General features: G+C 43.6%; 1 long non-coding RNA gene across 1 annotated transcript; it reads right to left on the reverse strand.

The window, feature by feature from the left end:
- Positions 1-5684: 5684 nt before the first annotated feature.
- LOC127327651 (uncharacterized) lies at positions 5685-9374 on the reverse strand. The gene is made up of 4 exons (XR_011751203.1): positions 9296-9374; positions 8452-8519; positions 7223-8356; positions 5685-5791 (listed from the first exon to the last, which is right to left on the reverse strand). It is a non-coding gene; the product is annotated as an uncharacterized lncRNA (long non-coding RNA).
- Between the last annotated feature and the right edge of the window lie 6561 nt (positions 9375-15935).

Below are 15935 nucleotides of genomic sequence, written 5' to 3' on the forward strand. Positions count from 1 at the left end.
ATGCTCTATTAAGTGTAAAAGCGGTAGTCACTAAAGCATAATCCACAAAAATATAATGGCGTCATAATATTTTATCTCATCATTAATCCAACAAGGTTTGGATACATCTCTCGGATACTTCATCATCACTATGATACTCCAAGAAACGTGAGTTGTAGAATAATTTCATAACTCTCTTAGATGTTCGCTAAAACTCGTAATTCAAATATTTCCACCATGATCCAGTCATAGATACTTGACTTTTCTATTACGATGATTTCCACTTCATGCTGAAATTTATTTGAATCCATTCAAAATGTTTCAAACTTTTCCTTATTGAATATATCCACATATATACTCAATTCATTGTTTGAAAGTTTTCATGAAGTAGAAGAATCTCCCGCACACAACTATGCCCAGTGAACCACATACATCATCATGTATTTTTCACTAAGTTAGTTGCCCGTTCAACTTTTGGCCTATGAACGGTATTTTAATCATTCTCTTTAGAAAAGATTTGCAAGCGCCAAATGATTCAAAAATCAAATGACTCCGAAAATCCATTTGCATGGAGTTCCTTCATGCGTTCCTTTCTAACATGACCTAAATGGCGGTTCCACAAATAAGTGGAATTCAAATCATTTGCCTTATGGCATTTTAGCGTCAGTGTTATGTATGTGCGTTTCACCATTAAGATTTATAATAACTTATCCATCGTACATGGAGTGATGTCATAATTTGAACAACTCATTGTTTTCATTTGACCAGAGCAAAATAACAATTATTAAGTTCTTTATTATAAATTCTAAGGGCTAGATAGAATGCCAATGACGAACATAATAACACTTTATTTTGTTCCTGACGTGCATTCCTATCATATTCCTTGTCAGTCACTTAGGCCATTGTATTCTTGTATTGCGTTGTTTTGTATGACACTTCATACCAACCAATATAGTACTAATACCCAAGAATTTCATAGTGTGAGTTAACTAGGAATACAATCATAACATGTATATCATTTATATACACCTGAGCTAGACTTTCTAGTCTTCTCTTTTCTTTTTGCCAAAATATCTTTTGTAGTTTCTCTTTTAGCTTTCCTCATTATTCAGAAAAACACTTCAACATCATTAACTTCTAGGTTTGTTGGTCAAATACCAATAACCTTGAGGTTCTTACTTTGAAGTTGATCATCATATGACAAGTGTTCCAGATTTCATTATTAGTAACTTTGTAATATGATGAACAATTTCACTCATAATTTTATCCATCATATCATGACGACTTTCCGAGACCATGTCTGTACATGCTAGGCTCGTAAAGTTTTAACCTTGGTATTTGCATGTGCAAATCTAGCTTGCACTCGTTGTATGCACACGTAGAATCTATCACACCCGATCATCACGTGATGCTTCGAAACGACGAGTCTTAGTAACGGTGCATATTTAAGGATGGTCACTTCATGGATATGCGAATATCGTTAGTGCCCCAATAGTTGGAGGATTGTGACGCCTTGCGTCTTCAACCTTCGTACATTCCCATAAAACTTATGAGTTCATGTAGTCTCACCAAATTATATTCTATCATCTTGCAATAAGGTCTTAGATATCACATATATCTCATACCTTGATTATTTCTGAAAACTAAATTTTCAGCTCCTTACTTTTCAAACAGATTTGAACTTCAAGTTTCACGGAGACAAGATAACTTTAGGTACTAATTGAAATCACAGCTCTTTGAATCAACAATGTGAGGTTTACTAAAAGTTTGCAATAGGACTTAATCAATTCTTGATTCATTAACAATACGGTACCAAACCGTAAAGTTTCTTATCAGATTTTAACAGTATTTCTATCTCAATTACAAGACTAGCGCATAGTAGTAAACGGATGCCAATACTACAAAATTAATTCAAAATACTACTCAGACTATGTTTAAGATAATTAGTTCATGGTTTAATCTAATTACTAATGAACTCCCACTTAATACAACATCCCTCATAGTTGTTAAGTGGTACACGATCCAAATTCACTACACCAAAAACCGATCATCACGTGAGATGATGTAGCTTCAATGGTGAACATCAACATGTTGATCATATCATCCATATGACTCGTGTTCAACCTTTCGGTTTCCGTTGTCCCGAGGCCATGTCTGTACATGCTAGGCTCGTCAAGCAAACCCAAGTATTCCGCGTGTGCAACATGGCTTACACCCGTTGTATATGAACGTTGAATCTATCACATCCGATCATCACGAGATGCTTCGAAACGACGAACTTTGGCAACGGTGCATACGAGGGGAGAACACTTTATTATCTTGATATTAATGTGAGGGATCATCTTATAATGCTACCGTCGCGATCTAAGCAAAATAAGATGCATAAAGGATTAACATCACATGCAATTCATATGTGATATGATATGGCCCTTTTGTCTTTGCGCCTTTGATCTTTATCTCCAAAGCACGGACATGATCTCCATCATCAACGAGCATGATCTCTATCATCGTCGGCGTAGCGTCAAGGTTCATGGCGCCGTCTTCATGGTTGTTCACCTCATGTAGCAATTATTACAACTACTTTGAAATACTACTCAACATGAAATTTAAAGACAACCATAAGGCTCCTGCCGGTTGCCACAATACAATAATGATCATCTCATACATATTCATCATCACATTATGGCCATATCACATCACCAAACCCTGCAAAAACAAGTTAGACGTCTCTAATTTGGTTTGCATATTTTACGTGGTTTAGGGTTTTCGAGAGAGATCTAATCTACCTACGAACATGAACCACAACGGTGATACTAATGTTGTCAATAGAAGAGTAAATTGAATCTTCACTATAGTAGGAGAGACAGACACCCGCAAAGCCTCTTATGCAATACAAGTTGCATGTCGGACGAGGAACAAGTCTCATGAACGCGGTCATGTAAAGTTAGTCCGAGCCGCTTCATCCCACTATGCCACAAAGATGCAAAGTACTCAAACTAAAGATAACAAGAGCATCAACGCCCACAAAACCATTGTGTTCTACTCGTGCAACCATCTATGCATAGACACGGCTCTGATACCACTGTAGGATAACGTTGCATAGAAAACAAAAATTTTCCTACCGCGAACACGCAATCCAAGCCAAGATGCAATCTAGAAGACGGTAGCAACGAGGGGCTATCGAGTCTCACCCTTGAAGAGATTCCAAAGCCTACAAGATGAGGCTCTTGTTGCTGCGGTAGACGATCACTTGCCGCTTGCAAAAGCGCGTAGAAGATCTTGATCACGATCGGTTCCGGCGCCACGAACGGGCAGCACCTCCGTACTCGGTCACACGTTCGGTTGTTGATGAAGACGACGTCCACCTCCCCGTTCCAGCGGGCAGCGGAAGTAGTAGCTCCTCTTGAATCCGACAGCACGACGGCGTGGTGTCGGTGGCGGTGTAGAAGTCCGGCGAAGCTTCGCTAAGCTATGCGGGCAATATGGAGGAGAGGAGCTTGGCTAGGGTTTGGGAGGGGTGGCCGGCCACTCTATGGGGGGCGGCCAGCTTGTGGTCTTGGGGTGGCCGGCCCCCTCCCTTGGCCCCTCATTATATAGGTGGATCCCCAAGTGTTGGTGTCCAAGTCTTCGAATAAGACCCGAACCAAAACCTTCCATAAGAGGGGAAACCTAGCCCAACTAGGACTCCCACCCAAAGGGTGGGATTTCCACCTCCCATGTGGGGGGGTGGCCGGCCCCCTATGGTGGAGTCCACTTGGGACTCCACCCCATCTAGGGCTGGCCGGCCATGGAGGTGGAGTCCCATGTGGACTCCACCTTCCTTGGTGGTTTCTTCCGGACTTTTCTAGAACCTTCTAGAACCTTCCATAGAACCTTCCGCGACATTTTATTTCACATAAAATGACATCCTATATATGAATCTTATTCTCCGGACCATTCCGGAACTCCTCGTGATGTCCGGGATCTCATCCGGGACTCCGAACAAATATTCGAACTCCATTCCATATTTCAAGTGCTACCATTTCAACATCCAACTTTAAGTGTGTCACCCTACGGTTCGAGAACTATGCGGACATGGTTGAGTACTCACTTCGACCAATAACCAATAGCGGGATCTGGAGATCCATAATGGCTCCCACATATTCAACGATGACTTTAGTGATCGAATGAACCATTCACATACATTACCAATTCCCTTTGTCTCGCGATATTTTACTTGTCCGAGGTTTGATCTTCGGTATCACTCTATACCTTGTTCAACCTCGTCTCCTGACAAGTACTCTTTACTCGTACCGTGGTATGTGGTCTCTTATGAACTCATTCATATGCTTGCAAGACATCAGACGACATTCCACCGAGAGGGCCCAGAGTATATCTATCCGTCATCGGGATGGACAAATCCCACTGTTGATCCATATGCCTCAACTCATACTTTCCGGATACTTAATCCCACCTTTATAGCCACCCATTTACGCAGTGGTGTTTGGTGTAATCAAAGTACCTTTCCGGTATAAGTGATTTACATGATCTCATGGTCATAAGGACTAGGTAACTATGTATCGAAAGCTTATAGCAAATAACTTAATGACGAGATCTTATGCTACGCTTAATTGGGTGTGTCCATTATATCATTCACACAATGACATAACCTTGTTATTAATAACATCCAATGTTCATGATTATGAAACTAATCATCCATTAATCAACAAGCTAGTTTAAGAGGCATACTAGGGACTTCTTGTTTGTCTACATATCACACATGTACTAATGTTTCGGTTAATACAATTCTAGCATGATATATAAACATTTATCATAAACATAAAGATATAAATAATAACCACTTTATTATTGCCTCTAGGGCATATCTCCTTCACGAGCAACAAGAGTCAAAAGAGATCCTTCCCTCTAGCAAGTAACAACTAAAAATACTATCCGATTTAAAAAGAAGCAACACCTGTAGATGGGAAATTTTTTTTTTTTTGAAAGAAAGGCAAAAGGTTTGCCTTAATTCATTAATAGAGAAGGAAAGAAAGTTCGATAGTCAAGGTCTTAGGGTTACAACCCTGCGAAGGGCAAAAGGATTACTCTCCCGCTATGAAAAAACCCAAGTGCTTAGCACCGGCCACAACCCAAGTTCTAGCCTCCGATTTGATCCCCGCGAAGATGATAGTAGGCATGGTCGCCACATTCTTAAAAGTTCTTGCATTGCGCTCCTTCCAAATCTCCCACGAGACCAACATGAGAAGGGAAGCCATGGCCTTCCTTCTTCCACTATGAGCAAAGGCGATGAAGGTCCACCAGAGTTCGACACTATCGAAACCGGTCCAAGCGGAAGGGTCTAACTACTACAGTCTGTGCCCCGCAGGAAGTAGTCCTATTCTGGTACTGCAGTCAACAGGAAAGTGAATGCTACAGTAGTCTATATGCTCAATCAGTAATTCAGTTGAAAATGAAGAGAAGAAAAGCTAAAAATAAAAAAGAATACTTTTTTGCTTGTTCTAGATCATGACATGTATCTGCAACCGCAAGCATCGAAATCTGGAATGGGCTTGATCATGTGTGTATATACCTGAGCGTCTTGGTCGGTGCGGACAAAAAAGACCTTGCCACCCCTGGCTCCGATGCTGAAGCTATCCTAGCCAGCCCTTGCACAGGTCCCTGGAGCAGTGGCAGGCAGCTGCAGCTCAGGCCGGCAACCACCAGCTCTCCCTTCGTGCCTACCGACCAACATTCATGTGCCGCCGCGAGCTACTACAGCCTCCATCCTGTTGTTGCCGAGCACCACCGTCGCACCATCTTGCTCGTCCCCAAACTGCAACCAACACGTGATATGAACTCAGTTTGTTTTTTCGAAATGAGGGAAATATCATCCCAGCTTCTGCATCCAAGGGATGCACACGGCTTTTTTATTAGATTATTCACAACACCTTACAAAAGCAATACAAAAGATCAAACTCGAAGCCACCTCGCTAAACCTACAGAGGGATGAAGGGTGACAATTCACCAACTCACATCATCCAAAAAACCAAATGCCTTCCTAGGCCGCCCAATAGCAGATGAGAAGCACATCCAGTGAAGCAGACTCTCAGCGCACGCCAACACACACGCCATAGAAGTTGCTACCGCCGTCTTCCTCGACTCCATCTTCAAGAGAGATCATCGCATTGGCTATGCCAGGCCTGCCATCGATGCCGCCACGGCGCCAGACGACTCCACCATCCTGCGCGCGTCCATCACACTGCATCCGTCTCCGAGACACCACTGCACCATGCCGCGGCGACTCGACAACGCCGACACAGCAAAAGCACACCGCTCCACCTCAGCACCACCACCATCATGGTGGTCTGCTCCAAAAATGATGCCCCCAACAGGTAGAACGGCGTTGCGCGCCGCCATCGTCCGATCCGGGAGACCCGGGTCTAGGGTTTCCCCTGGAGCAGCCCAGGCGAAGAACGCAGACTGCAAAGACAATGCCTTCAACAAGGTAACGACGAACAACGGCGCCATCATCCGCCATGACCGAAGTCCGGGCCGGCTTTCACCGGCAGCTGCGCCTCGCCATCGGGAGCTAGGCGACGGATCGCGAGATCCGTCAAGGCTAGCCACACAACTAGCCGATCTCCTCCGGCGAAAGAGAAGACCACCACCGCGGTGCCACGGTCAGCAGCACCAGACGCCCGCCACCCGCCACCAGGTCGACGCCGTCCCCGCCACCCAGGGCCGCCGCCCTTGGTTCCGTGATCCCAGACCTGGAGGATGAGCAACACAAGATCCGCCCCCATCACCGCCCGCCCGATGAGGCCGAGGCGAGGAAGGGAGGAGGGGAGGGCCGCGCCGCCAGGAGGGAGCAGCACGAGATCCGCCCCCATCATCGCCCGCCCGGCGAGGCCGAGGCGAGGAAGGGAGGAGGAGAGGGCCGCGCCGCCAGGTACCGGGACCATCCCCCAGCGCGGAGGCGTGCCTCCATACCGCCGCACCAGGGGACCGCGCGCAGATCCCTGCCGCCCCCATCCCCGGCTGCGCCAGGCTTCGCCGGCGGCAGCCTCAGGGGACGGCGAGGAGAGGGGAGAGGGGTGGGGAGGGCGGCGGCGGGGGGTTAGGGTTCCGCCCCTGAGTTGCCTAGAGGTGACGACCCGGGGTCAAAAAAAAAGAGAGTATGTCAATTTCCTGATATGAACTCAGCTATCAGACAGTCCAAAAAATCAGTGGATCTTATGGGTACTAAAAGCATAGTATACTTTACCTTATGTCTGGCCTGCACTGCTGAGTGGAACCAGTGGATGACATCCGTTCGACCACCAAATCATGGTCCTATCAAGTCAAGAAAGCAAGCCAAAAAAGTTTTAGATATCACCATGTTTTCCAAGATATCACTCATAGGCACAAATTTAGAAATGTCCAAATTCATGTGCCAAACAAGGCATGGTGCCAAACTAGTGTATATCATTTCTGAACTTTTGCAGAAATGGCCAAATTCAAGTGCCAAACAAGGCATGGTGCCAAACAGGGTACATCATTTCCAAACTTTTGCAACAAAGAGTACAACTTCTCCCCAAAGATTCGCACAAAAATAACATGTTTCTATGTACTGAACAGATGGTTGATTTGAGCAAAGTAACTAGTGTTTAGGTTGAGCACAAGATGCAGCAAGCAGGAGAAGTGACAAATGGTTACAAAGTGCAAGTTCGATTGAGCTGGAGCACAACATGCAGTAACAGAACTCTCCTCTAGCTAATCAACTAGTAAGTAGCAGTTGAAAAATCCTTTCTCGCTTCCAAAATAAGAAAGACCTGCAGATCACGAGTACCTACAGTCTGTGCTTTTTTGCAATCAGTAGGAAAGCAAGCAATGAAGCGCAACACTCCAATGTACACATCAAAGTGACAAAGAGTCAGCTTGTGGCCTTTGACGTTGACAAAATATAACACAGCTTCCAAGGAGCTGTAAGCTCAAGATGCAGTAACAGGGAGACCATCAGAGACTTGTTGCACCAATTGACAGTACCTCCCTCTAGCTAAATTGAGCTAGCAAGAAGTATCACCTGAAACGTTACCCGGTTACAGAACGAATAACAAGCAATAGGAGCAGATCACGATGAACTGCATCCCGCTAGGAAAACAACACTCGAAAATATGCTAGCACAGTCAGCGGCAAGAGCGAGCTGCAGATGGCATCGCTGCGAGGGAGCATGAACACACCAGCATGTACATGGCTGAGAACACGAGTAGGTCGTAGCAACCACGAATAGAAACTACTAGGTGACCAGAGCGGGTAGTGGAGTGGACCTCACCAGGGGGTATTTGGAGGCGATGCCAAGACCATCCAACGTTCCAGTGGCGCCGCGAGCTTCTACATCATCGCCCCTGCCATCCCCACACTGCAACCAACACATGATATGAACGGTGGATGTCAGACACAGTCCAAAAAAAAATCGGTGGATCTTATGGCTAGTAAAAGCATAGCATAGTTTACCTTATGTCTGGCCTGCACCGCTGAGTGGAACCAGTGGATGACATCAGCTCGACCACCAAATCATGGTCCTATCAAGTCAAGAAAGCAAACCAAAAAGTTTAGATATCACCATCTTCTCCAAGATATCACCCATAGGCGCAAGGTTCAGGAAAGCCAAAAACAAGTGGCAAGCTAGTATTTATCATTTTCCAAACTTTTGTGACAGAGTATAACTTGTATCCAAAGATTTGCACGAAAATGACATGTTACTATCTACTGAACAGATGGTTGGTTCTAGCAAAGTAACTAATGGTTCCAATGTTCACGAAATAATACAAGTTTGAGCTGGAGCACAAGATGCAGCAAGCGGGAGAAGTAACAAATTGTAAAAAAAATGCAAGTTTGAATGATTTGGAGCACAACATATACAGTAACAGCACTCCACTGCAGGTCTGTAGCCCACTAAACACAACTTCAAATGCACCAAAGTGAGTAAGAGTCATCTTGTGGCCTTTGACGTTGAGAAAATAAAAGACAAGTTCAAAGGAGCTGTAAGCTCAAGATGCAGTAACAGGGAGAGCATCAGAGGCTTGCCGCACCAACTGACGGTACCTCCCCCTCCCTCTAGCTAAATCGAGGTAGCAATTAGTATCACCTAAAACAGTACCCGGTTAGTAATAACAAGCAATAGGAGCAGATCACTGATCAAGTGCACCCCGCTGGGAAAAACAAGACTCCAAATCATGCTAGCACAGTGAGCGGCAAGAGCGAGCTGCAGAAGCCATTGCTGCGAGGGACCATGAACACACGACAAGTAACTCTTAGCAACCGATGTGACGAGGGCGGGTAGTGGACTGGAGCTGACCAGAGTGTATTTGGAGGCGACGCCAAGATCACGGTTGCGGCGAGGTGGACTCAGAGTCGAGGCAGGAACTTGGAGAGTTAATCGATGAGGTGGCACCGCGAGCTTCTTGACTGAGGCCTCGATGCCCTTGTCGGTTCTTGGCAGCAGCAGCAGCAGCAACATGTTTGTTTAACTTGCTGAACACACATGGTGCTGCATAGAAACATGAGTATTACCACAGGTCAGCTAATAAGCTGGATGCAGTCACACGAGGTACGGTAGCTATATAAGCTTGTGCTACTGCCGGTCCACCACCAGGAGAAGGATACAAACAGGAAGGATGGAAATCAGATGGTTCCAAGTAGTGACCCATTGCAGGGCTACTTGAATGGTGTCTGTTTGTTGATGCAGAAAAAAAAAGGAGGAGAATCAGATGGAAAGTGGCGTGAGGGCAAGCAATGTGAATAAAAGCTGAAGTATTCAAGGTTGATGTAGGAATGTATTAACCGACCTTGCCCTTCCGCCTATTTATTCACCTGTTCAGGAAAAACCTAAATACCCGAGCCTCCATCCACGAAAAGTTCCGTCGCGGCCACCATCACCGATCCTAGCTCGGGAGGGTTCTGAAGCTTTTCCCGGCACCCTGCCGGAGAGGGAGATCATCACCGGAGGCCTCTACATCGCCATGCCCGCCTCCGAAGTGATGCGTGAGTAGTTTATCCCTGGACTACGGGTCCATAGCAGTAGCTAGATGGTTCTCTTCTCCAATTTATGCTTCATGTTTAGATCTTGTGAGCTGCCTATCATGATCAAGATCATCCTTATGTAATGTTACATGTTGTGTTTGCTGGGATCCGATGAATATTGAATACTATGGTTGAGATCGATTATATACTTGTCATATGTTATTTGTGATCTTGCATGCTCTCCGTTCCTAGTAGATGCTCTGGCCAAGTATGTGCTTGTGACTCCAAGAGGGAGTATTTATGCTCGATAGTGGGTTCATGCCTCTAGTAATCTGGAAGAGTGACAATAACTTCTAAGGTTGTACATGTGTTGTTGCTACTAGGGAGAAAACAACAATGCTTTATCTAAGGATAATTCTATTGTTTACTTTACACACTTTGCTTAATCTGTTTCTTGCAATTTAATACTGAAAGGGGTGCGGACGCTAACCGGAAGGTGGATTATTAGTCATAGACGTAGTTGTACTATGTATTATGTTGTAATGACCAAATGAATCTCATAGTAATCATCTTGTCATGTATGGTCTTTATTCTATCAATTGCCCAGCTGTAGTTTGTTCACCCAGCACGTTATTTATCTTTATGGAGAGACACATCTAGTGAACTGTGGACCCCGGTTCTTTCCTTTACACTGATAAAATCATCTACTGCAAACACTTGTTCTGTTTACATACTGTAAGCATTGTTCTCTTTAATTTCACTGCAAACAAACATATCTTTCCACACTATACGATTAATCCTTTGTTTTCAGCAAAACCGGTGAGATTGACAACCTCACTATAAGTTGTGCCAAAATATTTTGGTTGTGTTGTGTGCAGGCTCCACGTTGTTGCTGACACCGGTAGTGCGCCCTGCCAAAAGTCAGCTAGCAACGCCTTCAGAAGTCATTTTCTTCTCCTACTGGTCGATTCAACCTTGGTTTTTTACTGAGGGAAAAATTGCCACTGTGCTCATCATACCTTCCTCTTGGGGTTCCCCAACGGTGTGCTCTGCACTCATCAAGGCTATTTTCTGGCGCTGTTGCCGGGAAGAAAGAGGATTTCTGCAAGGGGAGTCTCTCATCTCCAATCTCTTTACTTTGTTATTGTTTTGCTTAGTTTATTTTACTTTGTCTTGTTTGCTTCTTTATATAAAAACACACACAAAAAATTAGTTTCTTTTATAGTTGTTATTTTGTTGCTTTATTTTTCTAGCTCATTATGTTGATCCCTAAGTACGTTCTGAATGACCTATCGATAGGTAGTGGTTCTATAATTGGGAGAGATAACATTGAAGAATTCTTTGATCATGTTAGTAAGCATAAAGATATTGAGGATAGATCCTTGGTAGAACTTGTTCCTAATTATGAAACTGCTGCAACTTATTTAGTTCAAATATTGGAGGCTAGGTTTGTTAACCTTAACCCCATAATGCAGCAAATGTTTGTTAAACTTCATGAAGTTGATGATAATGAAAAGAGATATTTTATTCTGAAAATATTGCTTAAAGAATTTAGAGATGTTGTTATAGAAGCTAATAAAGTCTTTGATCGGTTTAAGATGCTAGGCTCATGTGTAGATGTTATTGGTACACTTGAAAAGATAGACAAAACCAAACTGGAAAATAGAGAGGAAATCAAAATACCAACACTACTAGGAAAACGCTTATAGTTGTAAAAGCTATCGCCGGCGCGCTAAATTTTTTGTACGCCGGTGATAGTTACCGCCGGCGTACCTTTTATTTGGTTCGTCGGCAGTATCTTGACATTGCCGGCGTACCTGCACTTTGATGTGCCGGTGGTATTGAGAAGTCCAATGTCTTCCAGCCCGGGATGCATGTTCGAAACTACGTCAGGCGCACTATATTTTAGATTCGCCGGCAGTATATTTGTATCACAGGCGCGCAAAGAAAAGGATGCGCCGGGAGTGTCCAGCAAAGAAAAGAAAAAGGAGGCAGAGGACGCACGCGGCACACCCACCCACACCATCTCCTCGATCCCCACCTCACTTCTCCCGTGACGCAGGCGACGCAGCCCCTCCGCAGCACTCTCCTCCGCGCCCCTATGCAGCACTCTGCTCCGCGCCCCTACGCAGCGCTTTGCTCCGCGGCGATCTCCTCCGCGCCCCTACGCAGCGCTCTGCTCCGCGCCGGCGCCCCTCTTCAGCGCCGCGGCTCGGCGGCCTTGGTGGTGGTGCTGGTCGGGATGGGCTCCGAGACGGCCTTGCTCGACGCGCCCTTCAAGGGCGACAAGGTTGGGCTGCGCAGGGATTCCGATGTGTGCATCTAGGGTGGCGGTGCCGCGTTCAAGCGTGGGGACTCCTCCGTCAAGGTGCGCGTCCGAGGCGTCAAGGACGTCCATGAGGGAGCGGCGGAGGCCCTGGGGCTGTACCGGGAGGCGGCTCCAGGAGGAAGCAGCGGTGCGACGGAGGGTCAAAGAGAGCGGCGCCGAGCGGGTAGCAGATGTCGCGTCACGCAAACCCTCTAGCGCAGCCGAGGGCGCGGTCACCGGCGGGATTTAGGGACTTGATTGCTTTTTTGTTTTTAGTTTAGGGATGTATTTGTAAATTCGCTCCCTTTGTCTGAACATGAGGCTCTAGTTGGTGGGTGCGTTCAAGGTCTGGTCGCCCATGGGGTGGACTAGGCTTTTTTTTGGTTAATTAATATGCTATCGCTGGCGAACTAAAATGGTGCGCCGGGGCTATTGTGTGGTACCACTAGCGAAGTAGTTGCTGCGCCGGTACTAGCTCCTTACCACCGGCCTGTTCGTACCGGCGGGCAGTGGTGCGCCGGGGATAAGCTAAAATGGTGCGCCAGCAATAGAGGTTTTTCTAGTAGTGCAATACCTTTCAAACTCGTAGGAATGCATGAAGCTCTGGAAAATAAATTTGATTGGTTTGTTCCTAAAAACCCATTTGATGGAAGTAGTGAACCCAAAAGTGTTGAGAGAGAGTCCTCTAAAACTTATATGGATAAAATACAATTCCTTGTTGAAAAGACTTCGGGCATTGATCTTGATGTTTCTTCACTTGAAAATACTTGATGCGAACTCTTTTTATGCGCCTAGCTGAAAGGCGTTAAAGAAAAGAACTCTTAGGAGATAACCTATATTTTATTTATGTAATTTTTCTTTTGTTGAGTCTCGGAAGTTATTACCTCTTTAATAGCCTCTCCCTTATCATTTTTATTTCGTTTTTGTGCCAAGAATAGCCTCTAATAGAAAGAAAGTAAGATTTGGGGAAGTTGATGTCCAGAAACAGATTCTATGATGTCACAAACAAAATTTGTATTCCCAGCCAGAACGTAATTTTGAGCTGATAATTTTTAAGCATATGCTCCGAGTTATTATCTAACTTTCGTTAGTTTTTCACTTTTCGATTTGAGCAACAGAGAGTTTTCGGAAAAATTGATATTTACCTGATGTTCTGTTTTGACAGATTTCTGCCACTATTTGCATTTGCCTTTTAATCTCTTTCTTTTTGAGTTCTTTTGAAAGAAAGAGATTTTTGAAGAAGTTTCTGCATTATCTAATGTTTTAATGGATGTTTGACTTATGTTAGAACTGAAACCAAGTGGATTTGTTATTTTGATTGTACTAATGCTGCTAATGAGAATTGTGTGAAGTTTTGTATGAAGGAAGTTTTCAAGTGTAGGGAGAGAAGAATGATGTAATGAGATGAAGGATGGACAAAAGCTCAAGCTTGGGGATACCCATGTCACCCCAAGAAATATCCAAGAGGTACAAGCGTCAAAGCTTGGGGATGCCCAAAGTTTCCCCTTCTTCATCAACAAAGTATCAGGTCATCTTTCTAGACGCTATATTTTGATTGCTTCATATGCTATGTGTTGTTCTTCGAGCGTCTTTATTTTTGTTTTTAGTTTTCTTTTTTTTGTTTGCTGTAGCATATGGTTGGATCCCAGCATATTTGTTTTGTAGAATGACACACTCCATTTTAATTGCATAGAACACTCTAGTTTTCCCTCTTATTGTTCTGTGAGTGTTCTCATTTTGCTAGTACTGCGTCTAGCTCTGGTTTTTCCACTCGTATTTTGTTCAGATCTTGTTAATTTTCTTTAGTTAGGTATGATTAGCTCTCTGGTCTTTATTGATTATTATTTATGAGAGTTATTTCAAATAAGTTCATTAGTGTTGGAGACGAGTAAAATGTTTCATGCTTATAGTGATGCAAAAGGAAGCTTGTTTAGGCAGTGGCATAGACTTTGGCATGTCATGTTGGATGTTATTTTTATCATATGCTTAGTAGTTATTACTGTAGGATTACTTGTCTCAAATAGCTAAGAGTTCTTAATATGCCATTGAAAGAATCATGTGTTTTTTCCATCATAAAAGCATAATATTGTGGTATTCTACTTTGATGCTTTATTGGGTTGACTTGGCACATGTTTACATCATGTTATGACTACAAACCAGTCACCTAAAGCCTCTATGAACGTTTAGTTTTTGGCTTGTAATATCACTTTATGCTTTGATTAATAATATTTTGTCGCTATGCATGATTATGGCCATTATTGCTCTCTTAGTTGGTCGCTCCCAGTCTTTTGCTAGCCTTCGCCTCTACTGAGTATGAGCTCTACTCGTGGCATCCAATTCCTAAAAAACCAAAGTTTGCCAATTGTGTCCACCATACATACCTATATGTGGTATTTCACCGCCACTCCAAAGTGAATTACTTGTGTGCTACCTTTAAATCTTCAAACATTATTACCTGTTTTGTGTTCCTGTTTTAGCTCATGAGGAAGTGTTGAATACTTTATTATCTCTTTCATGTTTATTCTAGCTTTACACCCTGACTAGCATGCATAATGTGCTAGCCCTTAATATTGCAAAAAGAGCAGGCGCGGGTGCCTAGCCCACTAAAATATAATTTGAACCAATAACCAAAATCTCCTAACACTATGTACTTGAGAAATCATGAACTTAGCTTGTTCAAACAAAGGAGAAGAGGGACTTTATTGTTCTCTCTATGGGAGCTGCTCTTGAAGCCAATAAACATGAAATGATGATAGATCATTTGATGCCATTCGTTGACATAGACATACATACCTCGCAAAATATATTTTCAACACCTCTATTGCATTCAAAATAAAAAGCTCCAGCACATGAATAATCTTGCTTCCCTCAGCGCAGGGCCCTTTCTTTTACTTTTATGTTGATTCTTCATCTTCTTACTTTATGCACCAATTAAGAGAGCATAGTTGTCATTCTGAGTATAATGTGCATAGTCCCAAAATTTATTATTGATTGCTTCATGATTATGGTATTGCGTGTTCTCAAATTACTTGTATCTGGTCACCCTTTGAACTTTAAAGGTGTCATATTATTTATGTTTTGCTACTTCATAAAGGACAAGCCGAGTACCACTTTGCTATGTATTCTCTATGCTAAAAAACAAACAGTTGCTTTCAGTGCACAAATTATTCATGATCCTTTGTTTGAGTTACTTCTCATGTTGTAACATAGTTGCTAAGTTCTATTGTTAGAATTATATCTATCATGCCTATGTTTAGAGTAATTTGATCCCATCTCACAATGCTTTTACAATAACTTGATCAAGATTGTGTTGGCTTCATGTCACCTAAAAAATTATTTTTTTATCACTTACCTACTCGAGGACGAGCAGGAGTTAAGCTTGGGGATGCTAATATGTTGCAAAGGTATCTATAATTTTCGATGCTCCATGCTTATTTTACACCAATTTCTATATGTTTTGTTTACACTTCGTGACACTTTTATACATTTTCTGGAACTAACCTATTGACAAGATGCCACAGTGCCAGTTCCCTGTTTTCTGCTGTTTTATAATTCAGAAAAGTTGTACATGAAATATTCTCGGAATTGGACGAACCAAAAGCCGAAGTTCATATTTTACTGAAACGAAGACAGAGTCCAGAGGGCAGACGAAGAAGTGCCAGGAGGC

The sequence above is a fragment of the Lolium perenne genome, chromosome 1, assembly GCF_019359855.2.
Source record: "Lolium perenne isolate Kyuss_39 chromosome 1, Kyuss_2.0, whole genome shotgun sequence".
NCBI lineage: Eukaryota > Viridiplantae > Streptophyta > Magnoliopsida > Poales > Poaceae > Lolium > Lolium perenne.